The 25,228-nt window shown below is 36.4% G+C and overlaps 1 protein-coding gene and 1 pseudogene across 1 annotated transcript in view; both read right to left on the bottom strand.

Moving 5' to 3' along the window:
- COL22A1 (collagen type XXII alpha 1 chain) overlaps positions 1–25,228 on the bottom strand; it is a 627,027-nt gene that overhangs the window by 349,572 nt on the left and 252,227 nt on the right. The gene's annotated exons all lie outside the window — the stretch shown is intronic.
- LOC140498200 (large ribosomal subunit protein uL11-like) lies at positions 8,752–9,244 on the bottom strand (annotated as a pseudogene).

Raw genomic sequence — 25,228 nt, 5'->3', positions numbered from 1 at the left:
TCAATTGTAAAATGAGCTGGAGAAGGAAATGGCAGACTACTCCAGTGTCTTTGCCAAGAAAATACCAAATGGGGTCACAAAGAGTTGGACACAACTGAAAATGACTCAACAACTAGAAGTTAAGTGATTTGTCCAGAGTCACAAAGCTAATAAGTATCTGAGGCTGGGTTTGAACTCAGGTCTTGATGACTCCAAAGCTTTATTCATTGCTTCACCTAGCTCATTAGGTCCTGTACTAAGTAGTTACCTCACAGGATTGTGAAAATCAAATGACTCAGTCAGTCTATGTAAATTCTTTTCAAAACTTAAATCCTGGTATAAATATCAACTATTACTCTGATACAAAAAAAGGAACTTATACTTTAAAGTATTTTGTAATTTGGAAAATGCTTTTTTTTGCAATAGTTTTTTGAAGTAGCTACAGCAGGGGTAGGGAACCTGCTACCTGGAGGCCACATGTGATCTTTTAGGTCCTCAGGTGAGGTCCTTTGACTAAATCCAAACTTCACAGAACAAATTCCCTTAATAAAAAGATTTGTTCTATAATACTTGGACTAAATCAAAAGGCTGTACCCAAGGACCTAGAAGGCTCACATGTGGCCTGGAGGCCACACATTCCCCACCCCTGACTTCGTGTAAGCATTACTATCCCCATTTTGACAGCTGGGAAAACTGATGGTCAAAAAAGTTAAGGGACAGGTCTCACTCTTTATCAGTTTTAGGCATTGCCATTTTGACATCAAATCTACAAACCAGGCTGCCTTTCCAACAATCAAATTCAATTCAACTTAATACATGTTTATTAAGTATCTAGTATGGGCTAGGCACTGTCCAAGGTGCTGGGATACAAGTTAAAAAAAAAAAAAAAGGAAATAGTCCCTGTCCTTAGAGACACAGGTTCCTAACCTAGAGTTGTAGTCCCACTGGCAGTTTGCAGATAGAGTTCAGGGGCTCCATGAACTTGGATGGAAAAAAGAATACGTATCTATTTTCACTAACTCTAATTGAAATTTATCATTTCCTTCAGCTACTTTTTAAAATTACTCTTACATGGGGTTCATGGGCTTCATTAGACTGTCAAAGGGATCCAGGACATACAAAAGGTTAAGAATCCCTATACTAGGTAGGACATTATATTCCACTGGGAGAATCTAGTTTATGCACAAGCAAGTCAGTGTAAAATATAATTCAAGTGAAAGACAGCAAGAGAAAAAGAGAAGGGAAATCAGGAAGACATTAGAAGAAGTAGCACCTGGGCTATGCTTTGAATGAATACATGTTTGTTTAGTAAGTTTTTTTTAAGTTCCATCTTCGTCACCATCATCATCATCATCATCACCTGGCAAACTGACCAAGAAGACAGCCCAGAATCATGCTTCTGATGAACCTGCACCATTCCCTTCACTTGTTGTAGGTGGCTTCCACAGCGTTCTGTTGAGATTAATATATAGCCTAGATAATAACTGTTATGTAATCAAAGAAACTGATCAAAGGACTACCTAGTAATAAAGTAAGGAACAACTTCAAAGGCCATTTTCAAAAGAATTCCTTTTTATATGTGAAGAGTAGTAGACTGGCCTATACAATTCATCCAAAATGCAGACAGCAAAATTTCAATTTTCAAGTTATCATTGAATCCAGACATTTTACAAGATGTATTCCTGCTAATATGAAAATTGCATTCCCCAGGATAAGCCAAAATGACACAGATATTTGATGTTTCATTATTATATCAGAAATATCTCATCTAATCACTATTTATAGCACACTCCCAAGTTTTTCCACTCCCCACTCTCAGTGCCTGAACTATCTCAAGTGATTATGAAGAAGCAGCAAGATTCAGTGGAATAACTATAGGCCTGGGAGTGATTTGAAAAATATTATTATTGTTATTTTGAAAGTACTTTCTCAGTATGACCTCATCTTCATTCAAAATACAGTACTACTTTGGCATGTAATGCTGATTATCACAATGAGTTGGTAACATGATGAAATGAGAGTCAGAAAACCTGTCTTCAAGTTGGGGTATTAATCTATCCTTGTGAGCCTGGACAAATGCTTTCACTTTTATAAGTCTTGATTTCTTCATTTGTAAAATTTATTAATGAAAAAAGAATTAATACTTGCAATAACTACCTACCATATTTGTTGTAAGGCAATAACTGGATAGCATAATGTGCTATGCAATGATGACTTATTGCTACAGTCACTAACTATAGACCACAAAGTGCTACATAATTATTTTGTAATTATTATTTAAAGTGCTGCAACTTTGTTTGGAATGATGTGTTCCATGAATACCATAACATTATAGTTATACTTCACTCATCTGGGTTATTGAAGCAGGCATGTGACTCCAATTATCTAGGACATAGCAAAAAACTAGAATATAACCTAATGTATTTACAAAGAAGAGACAAAGGAATACTCAAAATCTTATATTTAAAATTTCAGTACTTTACTCATAGGAGAACCCTCAGGCTTTCAGAATAGGGGTCTAATCTCATCAATTTCACAAACGTTTTTTACATATATGCTTCATAATTTAGGTTCCAGGGGGGAAAAAGAGATGAGAAGCAAGATTGGGGCTCAAAGAAAACTGCTAGAGGCAGGCACACAAATAGCAACCAGAAGGTGAGAACTGACAATCTGATGCAACAGCAAGTGTAAAAATAGAAAAATTTCTAATGGTAGACAGAACAGCTCAGAGTGTATAACTGTCTAGGATAATTCAGTATGAGAGCAAATGACCTATAAAGCTTATAGCCCCTCAGAGCATCCATTTACTCTCAGCTCCTCTGTTTGGCTTGGTCTTCCCCAGGATAAGCTCATGATCTTAGATATCTATTCAGCTTAGATACTTCAGGCTTCTTTATTACCCTTAGTCACCTCTCTCCTATGGAGGGCTGGGGAGTAGAGCAATGAACTCTCGAGATTTCCTTATATAAAAGGCTCAGACTTTACCAGTGACCTTCATTTATCATCAGACACTCTCCATGCTTTGGATCCTCTGGAGCTCCATATATCCCATCCCCTCTTCTGCTTCTTTTTTGTGTATTCTCTCCCCACCCCCCACCACTTAGATTATAAGCTACTTGAAGGAAGGGACTTTTTTTTCTTTTCCTAATTTGTATCCCCATAATTCAGCACATAGAACTTAGAACTTAGGATGTACTTTATAATTTTTAATAACTACTGACTTTTGACATTGTTGAATTACAGCACCATATCTGATGTTCATAATTATGACCCCTCACCATCAAGCAAAAGACAAATTATTTTTCTTCCCAGGAGGCAGGATGGCATAGTGGACAGAACAGTGTATCTGGAATCAGACAACATAGGTTTAAATCCTGGCTCTTCAATTTACTAGCCATTTGGCACTGGATAAGATCCAACCTCTCAGGGACCCAATCTTTTCATCATAATATACTTGAATTTCGACTTAATTTCACAGCCTTTATGGTTCCTTCCAACTCTAAATCAATGAGCATTGTTAAGTGTCTGGACACCACCCTTAAGCTCTAGAATTCTATTAGTTTATACTTCTATGCCTCTAAACTGTTCACTTTAAATACATAAAGTAATTATAAGCAGAATAATAATGAGGAAGATATCAACAATAATAAGAATTATAATAATAGACTAGGACATTGGGTCACCTCTCTAGGCCTCAACTCCTCCCAGGCCCTAATTGTTTTTGGGTTTTTTTGGTAAATTTTAAATTAATTTTAAACTTAAATGTAAAATGAGAAAAGAAAAAAAAACTGCCATGCATACAACAGAATATGAGTGGATTTAACATAAAACAATACATTTCCATTTCAAGAAAACTATATAATAATAATATGCAATGTTTTCAAAGCTTGTTTTTTTTCCTTATAGGTTTGTTTTTGTTTTCTGTTGTGCACTTTTTAATTTTATTTTTCCACTCCCTCTCCCCTACTCTAAAAAAGGCTACAATTAAAAATGTGTATATATGTATATGTATATATGCACATATATATGTGTGTGTGTATACATATATATATATTTGTGCATACATATAAATATCTATAAAAATACACATATATGTAAGACAATAAGATGCATATTTCCACTTGTGATGTCTTCCTCTGAAGGTGGACAGAATCTTCTTTTATAGGTCCAAATCTTTTCATTTTTCAAAATCAACCAGCTCATCATTTCTTACTCCACAGCAATATTCCAACACAAGCAATCCCAACTGAGTGATTGCCTATGAAAGCTTTCCCCCACTTTTTTTGCATTCCTTCTATTCTTGGCTACGTTGGTTTGATTTATATAAGAAATTTTTAATTTAAAATAACTGAAATTGTCCATTTTCCACTTCAACAATTTTCTCACCTTATAATATAGTTTAATGTGTGATTTTGCTGTATCTCCTTCCTTTACATCTTTTCCCTTGGTTTCTTTGAATTCTTGGGGGTTTTTTTTTCTGTTCTTTTAAATGATCTTTGTCGTTTTTTAACTCAGAGATTTTTTTTTCAGTAATTTAATTCAGATGGCACAGAATACTTCATTGATTTAACACTCACCTGATAATGACTCTGCTTTGACATCTGCAAGTTCTTCCAGTGTGCCCTTGGATGTGGTCTATCTGAGCTAGATGACTTCACCTCATTGACGTGAAATCTTACCCAAAATGTAATTACACTTTCTCTACCTCTCTCACAAGCTTGTATCAATAGATTTTGTTAGCTATGAAGTAATATATACATTGGTATGGTTATAAGAGCTATTATTTTGGTTGCTGTTATTACCTACTCTCTCACATTCCATCATCCCTAACCCTGGGTGATGGTGAGCATTCAGAAAATGCCTGCTCACTGGTGGACTTAACCAAATTCAAAAGAGGCTAGTTTTTCCAAAAGAGTTAAGGTGGAAAGTGAGGCATTTATGAGTTTGATTTCTGAGTTTGATTTAGTCCTTGTGAAACACAAACTTCTTTAAAAAAAATCCTTCAACATTGCAGACTGAGAGCATAACACCTTTATTTATTGTAACTTTTAGCTGTTTATCCCCATCTGATGATGCTATTCCAGTGTACATAAGCCACCAATCCCTCCCCACTACAGACCCTTTAATTATTGTAAAAATAGAAACCACTCAACCACAGTTCTCTAACCTGATAACCATGAATAATGCACATTAATGCATAGTCTAAGAATAGGGAATTCAGCAAGCTGACAGATCCAGACATGAGCTGAGAGAAGGGGGAACTAGGATGGAGGTGAATTGAAGAAATATAATTTAGAAGTGCCATACTTACAAACTGACCATTTGCACACATTTTTGTGGTGATATTTCTTGCATTATGATGCTGACCCTATAGACCCTATGGAACGAATACATTTTTGACCTTAAAAATGATCCATGGTGAAGCTAATTCCCTCCATGAGTTTGTCCCTGGCTGGTCATCTAGCTTTGATTGCTAAGGGCTTCTGTTGATCCTTTGCTCAGTAACAATAATGCACTTAAAAAAACACTTTAGGTAGGTAGCAAAGGTTTTCTCTTCATGTTATGGTTAAGAAGACCAAATCTCAGAGAGATGAAGTGACATTACAACACAGTCCTTTCTTATCCAAACCCAGATTCAAACCCAAACCTCCTGACTACAAATTCATAGCCATTTCACTGTTAATTCACTGTTAATACAATATCTAACTTGTACTTAGGCAGAACATTTATTGTAAGTACCCCTTTGCATCAGGTGGTATAAAAATATTATACCCATTTTATAAACAAGGGCAGCTAGGTGGTAGAGTGGATAGAGCCCTGTGCTTGCAATCAGGAACACTCATCTTCCTGAGTTCAAATCTGGCCTCAATCACTTACTAGCTATGTAACCCTGGGCAAGTCACTTAACCCTGTTTGCCTCAGCTTCCTCATCTGTAAAAATGTACTGGAGAAGGCAATGGCAACCATTTCAATATCTCTGCCAAGAAAATCCCAAATGGGGTCATGAAGAGTTGGATCCAATTAAGTGACTGAGCCACAATAATTTTATAAATGAGGAAATTGGTATCAGTATCATTACTTACTCTCTGATAATGTCCATCACCTCTGTGTCAGGAGGTGAATAATACGCATCATTCCTCTGGAGACAAGGGTGGTCATTGCATTGATCAAAGTTCTTATGTCTTTGAGAGCTGTTTATATATATATATATATATATAATGTGTGTGTATATACATATATATATGCACACATATACATAGATCTATGTATGTGTGTGTGTGTATATATATATATTGCTGCAGTTATATACATTGTTCTCATGGTTCTGCTCACCTCACTTTGAATCAGTACAGACTATGCAGGATTCTCTAAAATAATTTCTTCTATCATTTCTATGGTGCAATAATATTATATTGCCTTCATAAAGTTCTTATGTTCAGCTTGTCTAAAAGGCAAACTGAGATTCTACTTTTCTTTTTTCCTCTTCTTAGTCCCCCATTCAGAATCAGGAACTTGGTTTTGTTCAAAGTTATTCCCTCCCTGGTATTATCCTCCTTAATTCTGACTCTCTTTCCATTACAAACACACACACACACACACACACACACACACACATACACACACATTGGGGCAGCTAGTCATACAATGAATAGAGTGTCAGACCTGGACAGACACTAGCTGTGTGATCCTGGGCAAGTCACTTAATTCTCTTTGCCTCAGTTTCCTCATCTATAAAATGAGTTGGAGAAGGGAAAAAAGGCAAACCACTTCAGTACCTTTGCTAGGAAACCCCAAATGGGGTCACAGTCAGATACAATTGAAACAACTGAACAGCAACACTACTAAATTATTATTGTTGTTTTGTGTATGTGTGTGTCAACCTCCTTTGTGAAGTTCATTTGACACCTGCTCCTGTACTCCTCCACGTTTATATACACTTCTCATGCATTCCAATTATAAGAAACAAGTTTCATCCAATATTTTTCTCCTATGTATGGTACTGTTTGATCCTCCCTTCTTGTTCCTCAATTCAGTCCCTCAGAATACATCCAATCTGTTCCTAGGACCTTTGTTTTTCTGAAGGGTTGATGATTTGCTTCTTCCTCTACTATTAGAATATTAGCACTGCATCATCATATAGCTCCTTAAAATTGCTTATATAACTATCTTTCAAAGTTTCTCTGGGCTCTTGTGTTTCTATTTCAGAAAATCTACTTACAGCTGGACTTTATACCATAAATGCTTGAATGTCCTTAATTCTTTTAAGTTATTCTCTCATTCCCTAGGATTATAGCACCTTTAAAAGAAAATTATTCTTGGTTGAAAGTCTGTATTTTTTGCTTTTTAGAATACTATATTCCAAGATCTCTTCTTATTTATATTAAAAGCTGACATGTTTTATGTGATTTTAAATATGTTCATTAAGCACTTCTTTCTGGATATAGTTAGCATTATTTTTCCTTGATGTGAGAGATCTGAATTTTGACAATGACATGCTTGGGATGTTTCCTTTTGGAGTTCCTTTCAGGAGCGGGTCAGTGATTCTAATGGATGTGGGTAGTTTCCATTTATGATTTCTTGAAACAGGTTTTTTAAATCATAGTTTTCAAGGTGCAAAGAATGAGTGCTGTGTCCTATCTCAATGATTTTAATATCTAAGAGAGTCCAATAATTCTCAAATTCCCTCTCCTTTATGTGTTGTCCAAGTCAGAATTTTTTTATATCAGGTATCATATTTTTTTCTTTTTAGAAACATCTTGATTTTTGTTCTAATATATCTTGTTGTATCATGGAACAGTTAATTATTGCTTGGTTTATTCTTTTTTTTCAGAGACCATTATTTAAGGAACTTTTTCTTCTAAGTTATTTATTTTCCTTCCAATTCTTTTCTTCAGAGTTTTTATTTCATTTTTTGTTTCTCACTTCATTTCTCCTAGATATTTATGCCAATATTATGGGAAATCAATTTCTTTTTCCTTTGAGTCTCTACTTGCAGTTATAATGAAGTTATTTGCCCCTACTTATTGTGGGCCTCTAAATTTGCAAACGTTTTTTATACTAATTCTCATTTTTTTTTAATTTACTCATCTCTCCAGTTGTAGTTCTTGAATTAGAACTTTGTATTAGGGATATGTTCCATCCCTTTCTGAGCTTTTGGGTGCAATGGCTGGCCCTGTTTTGTATCTCCCTGACTCTACTTCCCAAGGTTATGCAACATGGATCTTTGTGGTTCTGACAGCCGGATCTTAAGGGCCCTTTCTGGTATCTCAGGACGACAGAGTGCAGAGATACCAGAGTCACTTGGTCTTGCTAGTTAGTCAATGCCCACTTCTGCTGTCTGGGATTTTTAAGGTCCTCAAACTAAAACTTTCTGACTGGCTTTCTTTGAGGAGTTCTTCACTCTTGGTGTCTGGAAACAAAGACTTGTAGTCTAAATCTCTCTCTGGTCACTGGGAGGCTACATTATACCACTGATGGTGGCCCCTTTCCTATTGCTCTCAGACTTCATGTTGAGCTTTTTGTGCATCTCTGGTGTAGGAAAAATCACTTCCTATATTTTTTTCATTGGAGTTTTTAATCATCATTTGGTTTGCTGTGAAATTTTCAGGGTTTTGCTGGAGTAGGCAAATGGAAGCTGGGCAGTCTACCTCCTAATCAAGCAACTAACCATTTTGGCCAGAAGTCCAATTTTATGACCTTTCTAGTCTTATTTCATTTCTTTTTTGTTTATTGTCAAATCTTAATTTATTGCAATTGTCTCCTTTTTAACTTTTAACTTGCTGGGCATTCCACAGCACTATTATTGATGTCATCAATGACATCATGAGGATGTCTACCATCAACGTTTCAGCCTATAGACTGGGCTGTTCCAAGTGTCTCTTTAATGGTTCCAGAGAGGATTCTTGCCAAGGAATGGTGCCTCATCGGTAGAGTGATGTTGCCAATTTCATCAAGACTGATATTTCCACTGTGTTTAACATTTTTCTGCTTCTTTCCGTCCTGAATAGGTTCCTTTAGGGCTTTGATGATCGAGGTTGAGGCAGAAGGTACAATCTCTATCTGTGTCTATTTGTTCTGATTGGTAAGTTTCACTGTGATACCCTTTTCAGTGACTAGTTGTCTTGGTGATGTTATCGCTAACTTTTTTGGGAGACAAATCCAAGGGACCAATTTTGTGGGCTAGAGCTGATGTGGCACCAACTTCACCAGCACTGTACCTTAAAAACACAACTTTAATTTCATTAGGGTCAAACTTAGGTGGCATGGCAGCAACCAGAGTGGAGGCTCTGCCTGCATGCTGCAGGGTGGCTGCCAGGGTCAGATGAACCAGGATTTGGCACGATCAAAAGAAGGTGCGCCATCACTACCATGAGCTGGGAGTCAAAAGTCCAGCCTTATTTCATACTGCTCTTCTTTAAATAAACCGGATTATTCCTCCTTCCTCTTACCTCTCTCCATTTGTAAATGCCAGCTGCATGCTAGGACCATCTATCTGTTCATCAAAATCAGGCAATGAAAGCTCTACATAATTTGGTTCTCACCTAACTTCCCACTCTTATTTCAATTTTTTCCCTTTCATGCACTTTCCATTTCAACACACTACCCTCTAGCTATTTCCCTTGTATAACAATCCACATTTGACCTCCATTACTTCACATAAGTCACCCTTTGTGTATAAAGTGGACTTTCACTTGCACTTTGTAATATACTTAGCTTCCTTCAAGGTGCAAATTGGGCACCATTTCTTACGTGAGTTCGTCCCAGATGTTTTTCCTTATTAGCACTATTTCCTTTTTAAAGTTACTTTTTACTGTCATATTTTTTTACATTGACTTTCTTTTGTACATGTTGTGAAACAATGGCAATTCTTTGAAAATGGAAACCCTTTAATGTTTATCTTTGTATCTTTAGATACTAGTACAAGGCTTGGCATCTAGGAGGCACTTCATAAAATGTCTGTTGAATTGGAGTATACGAAACTGATCTGAAACCATTTGCTTTTAAGGCAGAACTCAGGTCCTACTGTTTCCATAGTACCTTCCTCAGTCCCCCATTCATAAGCTATTCCTCCCACTTTGAATATCTCTTCCTTCTCTTTTAGAACTCTTTTATATACTCAATCATTTTCTAATTGATATCATACTTGTTTCTGTACCTATCTCTCTCCCACTACAAGACTCTAAGTACTTCACATTGTGCATTGTGTACTTTCTCATCTCTATGGAAAGAAATAGGCATGAATTACACTGGATAAGAAGGCACAATTGGATTGTTATTTGCCCTGGAGAATAAAATGACTATATTGCTGAGATTCAGAATCCATCAAAATACTCAAGTTATTATTAAGAAGTTTTAGACTTACCTTTATAACCTTTACCCATCACTCCTACATCTGACCTACTTAAATCCCTAGGCTAACATCAATTACATGAGAGAGCATTTAAGGTACTTTGTAATCAGAACGTTTCTGTAAATGTCACCTATAAATGTTATTGTCACTCCTAGTTCTCCCATATTGTACTTACAGAATATCTGAATTGCATTCCCTGAAGTGTAAAAAGATTTTGGTTATAGCTATAGGCATGAGTATTGGAACTTAGGTCACTGGACTCTACTCCCAGTTATGCCAATTACTGGATATGTAGCCTTGAGCAAAGAATTCCCTTCTCTAATCTCAGTTTCCTAATCACTTCTCAGTCCTTTCTAGCTCTTTCTTCCTAAATCCAAGACCCCTTCAAGTTCTAACATTCTAGGTTAAATCTATCAATGAAGCATTTTCTAATATTCTATGTCATAAAATCCCTTTCAGTTCTGATATCCCACATTCAATTCATACACCATTCTAGCATAATTATAAAAATTTACGTTCTAAGTTCTCTCTCAGCTTTGACAATTTATGTGCTAAAAATCTATGTATTAGGGTCCCTTGCCCCTAAGGATAATCTATATATCCACATTATATTCTAAAAACTCTCCCAACTCTAACCTTCCATGACTATGTGAAAGGGTAAAACTGAATGAATCACATTGGCTGAACAGTTGATTAGACTTACCCAAACAAAATGTACAATCAAAATGAGCACCTACTGTGAGAAGCATGTTATACTCATTTCTAAATCATTCACAATCAGGAACAAGAAAAATTAAGGGTCTCCAAGATTTTCTTTGAAGAGGATATGTTTTTATTTTGCAAGAGCATGGTGCATTGAAGACTTGTATGCGGGTTGTTGATACCCAAAGTCAAATGTGAATCTGAGCATTCATTAAGTTAAACATTTTAAGGTGTTTCCTTTCATGTGAGGTCCTGAGATACAGCCTGGTTTCAGAGAATTTACAGCCAGCTCTACTTGATATCACTGAAGAAACAAGAGAGGTTCTGACCTTTCGTCCCAGAGATCATGTTGGGGAGCAGGTATGAACTCTTAGTCTCATTAATTTCCCAGTCAGTGTCTCAAAAGGATGAAGTGAGAGTTAAGAATGTTGTTAGTAATTGGTCTGAAGACCTGTCTGATTTCAGTGATACCTGTAGCTCACATTTTTGTAGGATTTTAAATCTGATAAAAGAATCTGTCTCACAACAACTCTGCTAGATAGGTATGGAGATGATACCAATATTATTTCCATTTCAAAGGGAAGGGAACAAAGGGATGGGAACAAGCATTTATTAAGTACCTAATATGTACCAGAAATTGTTTTCTGAGTGCTTTATAAATCTCTTTTTATCCTTATAATGACCAAAGGAGGGAGATGCTTTTATTATCCCCATTTTACATTTGAGGAAACTGAGACAGACAAATTAAGTGATATGCCCATGGTCACACAGCTAGGAAGTGTCTGAGACTAGCTTTGAATTCACGTCTTCCTGACTCCTGGTCCAGGCTTTCTGTTACCTAAATTCTCAGATTCTGAGAATAAAACTGATGTTGATAAAGAGATTTTTTCCGCATCTATAGAGCTAAAAAGTATCAGAGTCCTGTCTGGAACCAAGAACTTATAACTCTAAGTTAGTTGTCTTTCAACTATCATATTGTTGATAATGGCAAGAATCAGTGATAGAATTTGAACTGGGGTCCTCAGGCAACAGAGTCTTTCTCTATATTCTATTGTTTCCTTCTTTCCTTTAAATCTGGGGTCTGGACACTCTTCTATAGGGCCACTCTCTCAAAAATACATGCAAACATATTTTCATTCCAAAAACAGCCACACTGTCCCATCTACTCCTACCAAATAATACACCAACAACATCCACCAGACCTCACACATACACAAATGTACATCCCCCAGACATACATATATACTTACGTATTCATGAGCTCTGTCACCTACAATATTCATACATACTCAGATACTCTTTCCTCCTTATAACATGCATACTTCAACACTCTCAAAATACCCACACACTCACATAATTTCCCTTTCACATAGAATAGATAAAAAATACACATATGCACATGCTCACCCATTAGACACATACACTTTCACACAGTCTCACAGATGTACATACATATAAAGAGACAAATACAAATACACAGTTAACATCATAGAGCCCTTGAGAAGACAGAAAAGCTGAAGCGACTGTTTGTACTATACAATGATTTCTTTCCATCCTCTTTCATCCTTACATGTTTATGACTATGTTGGAAAAGTGAGCAAACAAAGTGAGGACAGGCTCAGCCAGGGTCTAGGAGGCCAAAATATTGGCGATGCTGATTCAACACACTCCATAAAATTCAGCTGACTTCTCCACATTCGCCTGCTGAATGTTTTTTTGAGAGCACTCGCACTGTGAAACTTGAGCACAAAATCCATATGAACTTTATTTACAGCCATATGAATTTCTGTGAAAATGCTTAAGAAAGCACTTTTGTTTTCTGTTATGAAAATAAAAGGGAAGAAAAAAACAGTTGAACCTCTTCTGCTGACCACAGCATCTCCTCTGTGGACCCTCTGGTCCGAAAAAGCTTGTTGAATTTGTTGGATTTGCTGTTTCACACCCAATAAAAGAAACATAGAGAACCAAGGGACAGAAGGATGGGCACATTATTGGAAATGGTCAATCTGGAGCCATATTTTGCTTAACTACGTTCATTTGTTGAGAGGCAGAATGACCTGACGGATAGGACAGATAGTCTCGGAACCAGGCAGACCTGTAATAAAGGACCCTCCTCCAACATATACTGGCTGGAGGAGGCTGAACAAGAAATTCAGTTGTTTAATGTTCTAAGCAACTATTTTAAGCTTCAGAGGAGGTGCTGTTCTTCTGCACTGTGGGAATAAGGACAGATTTCATATAATTCCAAGTCCAGTCTCTATGATTATTTGTTACAAGTTATTTCTTAATGGGAGAGGGGTTGGGAAGGAAAAGGGAATATTAGTGTTGGTGATTCCCCCAAAATGCACACACACACATACACACACACATACATACATACATACATACATACATACATACATACACATACACACACAGAGACACATACACACACACACACACACACACAAGAAGAGAGAAGAGGATCATTGCAGCATTTTTAAAAATGCAAATAAGAGAACAGAAAGAAGTTCCAGGGATTCAAACAAGCAGGAAAATGTCAAAATTAACTTGCTGATTTTATTACTTCTTGGACTATTTGGGTTAAGATCAAATGCATCCTGAAAATAAAAAAAAGTAAGTTGTATATAATGGTGATTCTTGGTTTTATGTAAAAAAATCATTTGCTGACATTGGGCCTTAATGTGCTCAAATTGACTATGGAATAAAGTCAAGATACCATATCCTTGTATTCAAGGTTTTCCAAGTAATATTAAGTAAGTCACATAAACTATTTTGGCCTCATTTTATCATCTCTGAAATATGAAGGGATTGCCTTGATGGCATCTAAGGTTTCTCTAAGGTCTGCCCAATGGTGCTCTAGTTTCTTATTTATCAATTATAACCCTCTGTGATTTTATGATCCTTAAAAAATAGTTAATAGTTAAATAGCACATTATGGTTTATAAATCTCTTTATATGTATTATCTCATTGGATCCTCACAACAAATTTGTGAAGTAGGCATTATTACCCCCACTTTACAGATAGTTAAAGTGACTTGCCCAGGGTCACACCACTATTAAGAATCTAAAGTTGTGTTTGAACTCAAGATGTCCTAAATGTAAGTTCAGCATTCCAAATGAAGGAATTCCTGAAGAGTGAATCCTAGAGAGGAAGAGCTGACTTTAGATATGCTAGAGGGCACTAGTACATCAGGGAGAGGAGGAGAAAAAATACACCATCTCCACTTAGGTTTTCTCAAAGGCAGATAAGCTTTGGGTTTCTACATGGGCATTTCTGGAGTAAATTTTATGGTGGACTGAGATAAGGCAAAGGAATTTTGCCATGTGAATGTCAGACCACATCTGGATATTTTTGTTCAATCCTAAGAAGCACATTTTAGACAGTTCACAAACTAGAGCATATTCAGGATAAAGAGAGCAAGATGGTGACATATGCTATAAAGGGATCCAATGAAGGAATTAGGGGATGTTTAGCCTACAGAAGCAAAGACATGGGGAAGGAAGCACATGATTGCTACATTAAATTAATCACCATGCAATAATGCACAAGAAGACTTAGACTCGCTTTAGACACAGAGGTCAGAACTGGGAAGTGATGGGTGGAAGTTCCAGAGAGGCTGTGCTACAGTTAAACCTAATCAGGAATGAAAAATTGAGGCTCAGTAAACATTTTCCATCACTAGGAAGTATGCAAAAGGGGTGGAACATGAGTATGTGTCAGGGACAGTGGAGAGATAATTCATAAATTCAGAAGGGGAACTTGCTCAGGCAAGTTTCCTTAAGCCTAGAACAGCTTCCATTCCTCTCTTTGCCTACTGGAGTCTTATAGTCCAAATTAAACACCATCACCTCCAGGAAGCCTACCCAGATCCCTTGGATGGTAATCACTTTTGCTCATCATACCTCAGATGGTACTTTATAGTACCATCTATAGTCTATGAGAAGCAGATTGGCACGGTGGACAGAGTGTTGAGTTTAACATCAGGAAGACCAGAGTTTGAATCCTACCTCAGATAATACTGTGTGATGCTGGTAAGGTCCCTAAACCTTTCTAGACCCCTTTTTCCTCAGTCTGTACAATGAGAATAAAAATAAAATAATAATAATAAAAGCATCGACACAGAAGAGTCATTGTGAGGATGAAATGAGATAAAGCATGGAAAGCACTACTACGAACATGAAAATGTTATATGTCAGCTAGATTTTGTATTATTATTAACTCTAATGTTCCTACTCTGCAAAATTCTTTATTTTATCTATCTGTATTAGTTTCTTATCCCTGACTTAATTGTGATACCTTGAAAGTAGAGACCCTATGTTACCTAACTGTGCATCTCGCGCACTATCTAGAAGAGTGTCATGGACATAGTACATACTTAAGAAACTTTTGCTGATTTTGATTTGATCTTTCAGATCCTTGTCAGCTCTGGGACTTATTTCAAATTTTTCCTGCATTGTTTTGCCATTTTAAGATTTCACTGACCTGGTCAACTTCCAGGAACCAATCTGGCAGAATACGCAGTAAATTGCCTGCCATATTCACTTCCAAAGAACCATAAAATAGCACCCTAAAATAAATCCTAGAACAGAATAATCAGAAGAAAGATAGGGAGAAGTAATCATTTAGCCCAAGAAACTTGGAAAATCATCAAGAGAAGTCTCTGTTACTCAGGAGAAAAGGGAGCACAGTCCAAGACAGGAAGCATCCCAGCAAGCCAACAGCAAGACCCATTTCAGCAAACCAGTGGAACATCCTAAGCCCCAGTACAGTGGAGCAGGCAAAAGTCAACACCCAGGAGCCTCCACATGCTTCAGCATAGCCAGGGAATAGGGAGACTCCTATTCTGAGAAACTCCACATATTTCAGCATAGCCCTAGGTGAACATAGCCTCCAGCAGCCAGACTCCCAAGTGCTTCAGTGTATCACTAGGGAAATGCAGAACCACCCCACCAGCTTCAGCATGGTGCCAGATACCAGCACTACGACCCCAATTCAACACCAGTTAAGCTGCCTCCAGTAGCTTAATGCACCCCCCACCTTACAGCCTCAATATAAGCACCAGATATGAAGGTCCCCTTTGGGTTTCAGGGCAACATCAGTGCAGCACTGGATAAAGAACCAGGGTATGCAACCCCTAACACAAGAAGCCTGAGACAGTGCCCTTTCCACCCTAGAAGCAGAGCTCAAATTTAAATGAAAGAAAAGGCCAAAAAAGATAAGCAAAAATAAAAAAGAATCTGACCATATGGTAAGAGGGAAGAGCAAGACAAGACGTAAACTCAGAAGAGGACAACAGTGTCAAAACATCTACAGATAAAGGCCCAAAGAAAAATAGGAAGTGGTCTCAAGCCCAAAAAAACTCATGGAAGAGTTCAAAAAATAAGTTAAAAATCATATAAGAGAGGTAGAAGAAAAATTGAGAAAAGAAATAGGAATGATGCAAGATAGTTACGAAAAAAAAGTCAACAGCCTGGATAAAGGAAAGCAACTGCTTAAAAAGTAGAATTGGCCAAATAGAAAAGGAAGTTCAAGTACAAAACTAACTGAGGAAAACAACTCCTTAAAAGTTAGAATTGGGCAAGTAGAAGTTAATGACTATGAGACATCAAGAATCAAACAAATACAAAAGAATGAAAAAATGAAAGTAAATGTAAAATGCATAATGGGAAAAACAACTGACCTGGAAAATAAATTCAGGAAAGATAATGTCAAAATCATTGGACTGCCTGAAAGTCATAATCAAAAGGAGGCTTGGACAGCATCTTCAAGAAATTATCAAAGAAAAATGTCATGATATCCCTGGAACAAGAGGGCAAAATAGACATTGAAAGAATCTACCAATCACCTCAGGAAAAGAGATCCCAAACTAAAAACTCCAAGGAACATTATACCCAAATTACAGAACTATCAGGTCAAGGGAAAAAATACTGCAAGTATCCAGAAAGAAACAATTCAAATATCAGGGAGCCATGATCAGGATTACTCAAGACTTAGCAGCTGCAACAATGAAGTATAAGAGATCATAGAATGTGATATTCTGGAAGGTAAAGGAGCTAGGATGATAACCAAGAATCACCTGCCCAGTGAAATTAAGCATAATACTTCAAGGGGAACATCATCATTCAATGAAACAGAAGGATTTCAAGAGAAGACTAGATCTGAACAACAAAAAAATTGATCTCTACTATCTAGACTCAAGAGAAACATAAAAAGTTAAAAATGAAAAAAAAAACATAAGGGATTCAATGGAGGTAAAACATTTACACTCCTACATGGGAAGGTAACACCTGTAATTCTTAAACATTGTACCACTAATAATATAGCTAGAAGGAATATACATAGAGAGAGGGTATAGTTATAAGGTGAATTTGAGGGAATGACCCAAACAATAATTAAAGGATAAGAAGGAGGAGTACACTGGGTGCATAAGGAATGCAGTAGTAGAATGTGGTAAATTATTTCACATGAAAAAGTGAGGAAAACCTGTTATAGTGGAGGGAAAGATTGGAGGTTGAGCAATGGATCTCACTTGAACCTTATTCTCATCAGTATTGTTTCAAAGAGGGAATAATATTTACAGTCTGTTGAATATAGAAATCTATTTTACCTGACAGGAAAGGAGAAGAGCAGTTGATCAAGTAAAGGGGGAGAGAATGACAAAAGAGAGGGCAGACAGAGAGGTGGTAGATGGTAGTAAATAACTGGTGAGGAGGGAAAGAATGAAAGGAGAGAGAGGACAAACAGGACAGAAGGAAATACACATTTAATGATCATAACTGTGGATGTGAATGAGATGAACTCTCCCATGAAATGGAAGCTGTCGGCAGAGTACATCAAAAACAAGAATCCTACATTATGTTGTTTACAAGAAACACACTTGAAGACTGATATACACAGAGTAAAGGAAAGGGGCTGGAGGAGAATCTATTATGCTTCAGTTGAAGTAAAAAAATAAAAAGCAGGGATAACAGACCTGATCACAGACTATGCAAAAGCAAATATAAAAATAATTAAAAGAGATAAGGAAGGAAGCTACATCTTGCTAAAAGATACCACAGACAATGAAGTAATATCAATATTAAACATATATGCACCAAGTGGTATAGTATCCAAATTATTAAAGAAGTTAAGTGAATTACAAGCTCATGACCAAACACCGAGATAGAGAGCATTTCAAAATGTAAAATAAATCATTTTCATTATATTAAAAAGCTTTTCCAGAAACAAAACCAATGCAATCAAGATTAGAAGAAAAGTAGAAAGTTAGGAAATAATCTTTACAGCAAGTATCTCTGATAAAGGCCTCATTTCTTAGGTATATAGAGAACTAAGGCAAATTCATAAGAATACAAGCCATTCCCCAACTGATAAATTTTCAAAGTATATGAACAAGAAGTTTTCAGATGAAGAAATGAAAGTTATCTATAGGCATATGAAGAAGTGTTCTAAATCATTATCAATTTGAGAACTGCAAATTAAAACAACTCTGAGGTACTACCTCATACCTATCAGATTGGCTAATATTTCATAAACAGGAAAATAATATATGTTGGAGAAGCTGGAGGAAAATCGGGACACTAATACACAGTTGGCAGAGTTGTGAACTATTTCAATCATTCAAGAGAACAATTTGGAACTATGCCCAAAGGGCACCCAAACTACACATACTTTGATCCAGCAATACCACTGCTAGGTCTATATCTGAAAGAGATAATAAAAAAGGGAAAAGGACTTACCTGTGCAAAAATATTTATAGCAGCCCTTGTCATGGCAGCAAAATATTGGAAATTGAGGGGAGCCCTATCAACTGGGAAATGGCTGAACAAGCTATGGTATATGGATGTTAGAAATGATGAACAGGCAAGATTTCAGAAAAACACCTTGAAAGACATGTACAAATTGATGCAAAGTGAAATGAGTAGAACCAGAAAAACATACACACTATCAGAAACATTGCATGATGATCAACTATGAATGATTCAGCTCTTCTTAGCAGCACAATGATCCAAGAGAAGTGACTCATTGTGAAAAGGACTACAATAGAAAATGCTATCCACATTCAGATAACTGATGGATTTTGAAAGCAAATCAAAACATCCTTTTTCACTTATTTTATTCCTTTTGTGGTTTTTATCCTTTTGATCTGTTTCTTCTTTCACAACTGTCACTAATATGGAAATATATTTCAAATGATAGCACATGTATCGCATATATCAATTGGTCTATTATTTTAGAAAGAAAGGAGGAAAGAGAGGGAGGGAGAAAAAATTGGAACTCAAAATCTTATAAAAAGAACAGTAAAAATTGTCTTGATGATGAATTAGGAAACAATAAAAATACTATTAAAAAGATTTCACTGAAATTACTTAAAATAGCCCACATCACTGTAAGCCAAAGGGAATATATAATAGATCAAAAATTAATATGACAGTTATTTCCTTGTGCTGGGTAAATTTATCCCATGATCAAAGACTAATGGGAGATGACCATCAAGGTCAACTCTATTTACTATTATGCTTATATGTAGATGTATGCTCAAACAATCCTAACCAGATAGCTGACTAGTCCTGTCTTTAAGACTTTCTGGGGGCCTAAGTGGAAATGACATAGGGAAAGTTATTCTAGACACAGGAAACCATCAGTTCCACACATACAAAGTGAAGCTGGCATGGTTAGACATTAGTTGGTCTGACAAGATCTAGCATTTTAGTGGACTGCAATTTCAATGAGTAATCAGAGAGATATGGTAGCCAAAAAAGGTTACATGAGCTCAGTTTTCATTAACAGACGTTTCTAGGAATAAAGAGGGAAGAGTTCTCTTTTCTTCCCTGGTCAGACGACAACCAGAGCATTTCATTGAATTCTGAGTATAATGCCTAGAGAAGCACATTAATAATGCTAAAGAAAGATCAATGGCCAACCAGGATAAACTGGCATCAAGGTCAGAAAGTACTGGATTCATATCCTGCCTCTCATGTATACTGGCCATGTGATCATAGACAACTTTTTAATAGTGCCCTAGGCAACCCTCTAAGACTATAAGTTTCAGAATTAGTATATCTGCATTTGTAGTGGTGGTTTCTTAAACAGGATCTCCCTACATTACTGAAATCATAGGTGCAATCCATCCCTCTTGCCCCTGTCCCCAAACTGTACAGTGTTACATAAATAGGAGAGATTCTTAAGGCTGGAAGAATGCAGAATACATGCAGTCCTATATAAACTGAAACAAAGTGAAGTAAGCAGAATTAGGAATATGTAGAATGACAATAATATAATCAGAAAGAACAGTAACAATAACAAAAACTCTATGTTGTGTATTTATAATGCAGAAGCTTGTCTCTGGAGAACAGCTGAGAAAATGTATCTCCATTCTTTCACTGAAGAGATAGGCAGATAATTTATGGATAGATATATGACTATGTAGCTAGAGTACAGAATATACTGCTGTACATAGTAGATTGATTTGATTTTGTCAAGTTGTTTGCTTCCTCACCCTTTTTTGTTACTATAATGAATAACTCACTGGATGAGGGAGGGATATATTTGGAAATTAATGCAATACTACACCAAAGGTACTAATAATGATGAGATAAATTTAAAATCAATCTCAACCTACTGTCTATCTATCTATCTATCTCTCATCTATCTTTTATGGATAGATTTTTAGATGAAATTTTTCATTTCATCCGTGAAATGAAAAATTAATGCCCAGGGAAGGGTCGTGACCTACCCGCAGCTCAGTGAATAAGGAGTAGAACAAAAACTCCAACACAGGTGTTCTGACCATTCAGGTTAGGGTATTTTGTACCATAACACAGTAGAAATTGATATGCATTGAAATACTAATGTATGCATGTATGTTTGTGTGTATGCATATGTGCATGTGTGCCTGTATAAACTGTTGATTTTGATGTTAGGTAAGGCCCTGCTGTTTGAAAAGTTCATACCCAAGTAATTCTGACACCTACTGACCTACCTTTCTGAGGCTTCCACTTCCTCAGCTACAAAATAACTTGATAAACTCCAAGGTCTATTGCAGCTCAATTACAATTAATTTATATTCCCAAATGTTGTTCAAAATGTGAAAAGTATTTTCTCAAAGGAAAAAAATGTTCTAAATGGTGGTTAGATTCCATGGTTACTGCAGAAATTCTAATTTCACCTAAATCTTCAACTTCAGTTTTGTTTAACCTATTATATACCTGAGGCAGGGCTCTATGCTAATAAGATTGCAGAACTTCACCCTTCTGTGTAAAGATGTTTCAGTGGAAACTTGTGATCAGGATTCAATCTTGGGATGCCAGACTTGATTATAGAAATTAAAGACCTTAGAGACCATGGAGTCTAACACCTTCACTTCTGAAGATGTTGCTCAAGTCTAGAGAGGGAAAGTGATGTAACTACTCACAAAGGAAGAAAGTAACAGAAGAGAGGTTCAAACCTGGTGTACGTTCTTTCCATTACTACATGCTAACTTTGTTAACCTCTCCCCACATGTAGTCCTACTGCTCATGCAATAGAATAGGAAAAACTCCATTCCATTGTCAGAATCCTAGATATTCTAAGGCCAAGTCCAAACAACAGTTTCTTTTTCCCAGGGAGCCTTCCATGAACAACCCAGTCATAAATGATCATCACTTCTTGCAATGCAGGGATTCACCTACCAAATAGCTGGAATGAAAGCTCACCACACTGACGGCTTTTCTATAGGCTGAGACAAGAGCTTAGTAGGAAGCATCAATCAGGTTATGGGGTTTAGAATGGAAGAAGATGACAGAGACTATGAGGATTAGATTATATGAGGAGTAGAAGGAAGAGGAGAAGGGTAGGAATTAAAATCGCAGGAAGCCCAAATCAATCAAAGTCATATTCAAGAAGAGATTGTTGGAATCATGCTATATCACAGAAAATCAGTAGCAGAAAGGAAAATTATCTAGAAGTCAGCAGACCAGGCTTCCTCTGCCAGCTTGTGAACCAAATTCACTTCTCTCAAAATCCAAGTTTTATCCTCTTTAAAAAGAGGGATTTTAACTGGATCCCCTTCCAGTTCTAAAACTCCATGTTCTACGTTCTATGGCTCCTTCCAGCCCAATGCTTTTTCTACGTGTTCTTTTAGCTTTAATATTCTCTATTCTGTGACTCCATGGTTATATCACTAGAACAAACACCTGGAAGAACAAGAGAAAGTTTCTTTCAAGCTGCCAGCAGCATGAACCTTGAAAATATATAGCAAATATTTATCAATCTAGAATGGATTTAATTGAAAAAACCAAGTAACTGATAGAATCTCAGATCTGGAAATGATCTCAGAAGTCATTTAGTCTTGACTATACTTAAATATGAATTCTCCCAACACAACCCTGGCAAACAGTCGTACAACTTTCATTTGAAAGCCTCCATTGTTCAAGAATAAACCATTTCCCAAAGCCAGGAAATAACTGTGTGAGGTAATTCAGTATTTCCCAAGGTAATCAATTTCATATTTTGATATGAAAAGTTTCTTCCATACACTTGCTTCAATCTATCTCTTCTACCAATTATTCCATGTTTTAGCCTCTGCCCTGAAACATAACAAATTAATTCCAAATGATAATCCAAATTCAAATTTCTGAAGATAACTATCATATCCCTTGCACATCTTTGCTTATTCAGGTAAAACACCTCAAAGTCATTCAACCTATATTCAAAACTCCAACCACGTTTTTCCTCCTCTTTAGAGACTTAACAGCTTATCTGTATCCTTAAAATACGTTTTCTAGAAGTGCACATTACAGCCCAAATCTAAAGAGGACAAAATATAGGACTTCCTTAGTTCTGTACATTCTTCCTCCCTTAAGCAGGGTTGAGTTTAGCCTTCTTGGTTACCATATCCCTTCGTTGACCTATACAGGACTTCTGGTTCATTAAAACCCCAGGCCGTATATGAGTTGTCAAATCATACTGTGAAACCTTAGTGCTTCTTCCATCTTAGAATTATACACTTAACTTTCTGAATCTACATGAGTGACTCATGTTTATCCATAATGAAGTCTGTCCCAGTAAATTTGATTCTTTGTTTTGACCAGTTGAAATCTTTCCATTGAACAAATTTCTGTGAAAAAAAAACAGGCAAGCACACTACAGTGGAAAAAGTTGAAAGATTTGGTGATACAGGACCTGGGTCCGAATCTCTCTTGACTTGACTTTTAAAATACGTCACTTAACCTCTCTGGGTCTCATTTCCTAAGCTCTCTGGGTCTCATTTCCTATTAAAAAAATAAGGTGGTAAAATTAGATAAACTCCAACTTCCTCTCTAACTTGAAATTCATGATTCCAAATTTCCAGGAAATATACTTTTTTTTTTTAAAAAGACCTTCATTGGTTGTACTCAGATAAGGAAATCAGGACCAATTGACCTAGCAAAATTTGAGAACATCACAGAATCAAATATTTTCAGAATTGAAAGGAAAATCACCTCAATTAACCTCTTCCTGTTTGTTGCTTTAAAAAAAAGGCTGAGAATGAGGGAGGGGAAAATTCTTTCCTAAGAGCACACAGCAATAAGAAATAGGGACAAGGACCTAGGTCTGATGATTTCCAATACAAGTTTTTGTTTTGCTTTGTTTTCTGCTACTAGATGTTACCCCACAGGACTTCTGAGGACAATCCTCCACTTAGCCTGAAGCCAAGATATCAAATTTAGGGAAGAAATGATTAAAAAAAAAAACCCTCAGAGAACTGTTGTCCTAGACTTGAGCAAAACGTACCAGAATGTTTTTTCTTAAAAAAAAAAAAAAAAAAAAAGATCCAGTGGAATAGGGTTCTTCACATGTAAAACAGAAGCTAATAAGTAACCTTTCCACAACGTTGCCTTCTGTTGCTCCTTCAAGCCACCAGAGTTTGGTATCCCTATGTGACTCCCTTAGATTCAAGTCATGAATTATATGGACACACCTGCAACAAAGTGTGGAGGTTCTCATCCAGAAAAAGCAAAATGGAACTGCACCGTGAAAGTGATCAAATTGTCCATACTATTTGAATCAGAGATCTCATAACCATGAAAGACCTTACCCCCAAGGAGGTCAGAGATAAAGAACAAGTAAATTAATAAACAAACAAATAAGAACCCCGTATACACCAAATACTTAGGAGAAGGTCTTTTTCAAGGAAACAAAAAACTGGAAGAAAAATTGATGTGTATCATTTGGGAAAGAGTTAAACAAGTTGTACTATATGAATGAAATGGGGCATTATAGGCTGTAGGCAATGACAAATATGATGAATGCAGACAAGAAAGGGAAGAATTCTATGAACTGGTAAAAAGGAAAATGAGCAGAATCAGGAAAAATTACAAATGGCTCTAACAATGCAAATGGAAAGAACTACAATCACAAAATAGTTGAAACTGAATTCTACAAAACTCAAATAAATGACTGGACCTCAGAAGTGGTACAAAAAGCATCATCTCTTGCTTCTTTGCTGAGTTGGTAGGCTGCGGTTGTGAAACACTGCTATACAGTGTCAAGATTTTTGGGATATTTTGGTTAATTTTGCTAAACTGTTTCCCATCTCTCTTTTAATTATCTTTAAAGGAATGGCTCTCTCAGGAAAACAGATGACATAAAAACAAAAGCCATCAATAAAGTTTATTTTTATAAATCTTTCATAAAATTTATTATTTATTATCAAACGAGATAATATTTGTACAGTGCTTTGCACAGTACCTAGCACATAGTAGGTGCCTAACAAATGTTTGTTCCCTTCCTCTTTAAAAACGCATGGATGAGTGACTATTTATGTAATTGTGTACTTGCGTTGACAAGGGTTTGTGGGTATGCGTATATGTTAAGAAGGATGAAGCTAACTTTACTTTTTCAAACTTAACATCATTTCTATGGAAGATTGCCCCACTCCTGAGCTCCCATTGATTACCTCAGTGCCTTTACTCATGATGTCCCCTATAGTTGGAAAGGATACTCATTTCTTATCTCTTCCTGCACAAATCCTTTATTTCCTTTCCTTCAAGCCCTAATCTAGGTGAGAATGTTTTCCATGAAGCCATTTTGATTCACTCCAGTTCAACGTAACTTCACCTTTCTCAATTCTTCTGGATCATTGTGTTTAATCTCTCTTATGCACTTATGGTCTGATTTGTATTATAGTTGTTCATGCACAGGCCTGATTCATCTCTTCCTTAAAGTCTTTATTG

Source organism: Notamacropus eugenii, chromosome 4, assembly GCF_028372415.1.
Source record: "Notamacropus eugenii isolate mMacEug1 chromosome 4, mMacEug1.pri_v2, whole genome shotgun sequence".
Lineage (NCBI taxonomy): Eukaryota > Metazoa > Chordata > Mammalia > Diprotodontia > Macropodidae > Notamacropus > Notamacropus eugenii.
Note: the sequence above shows the minus strand (reverse complement) of the source record. Positions and strands in the feature narration are given on the sequence as shown.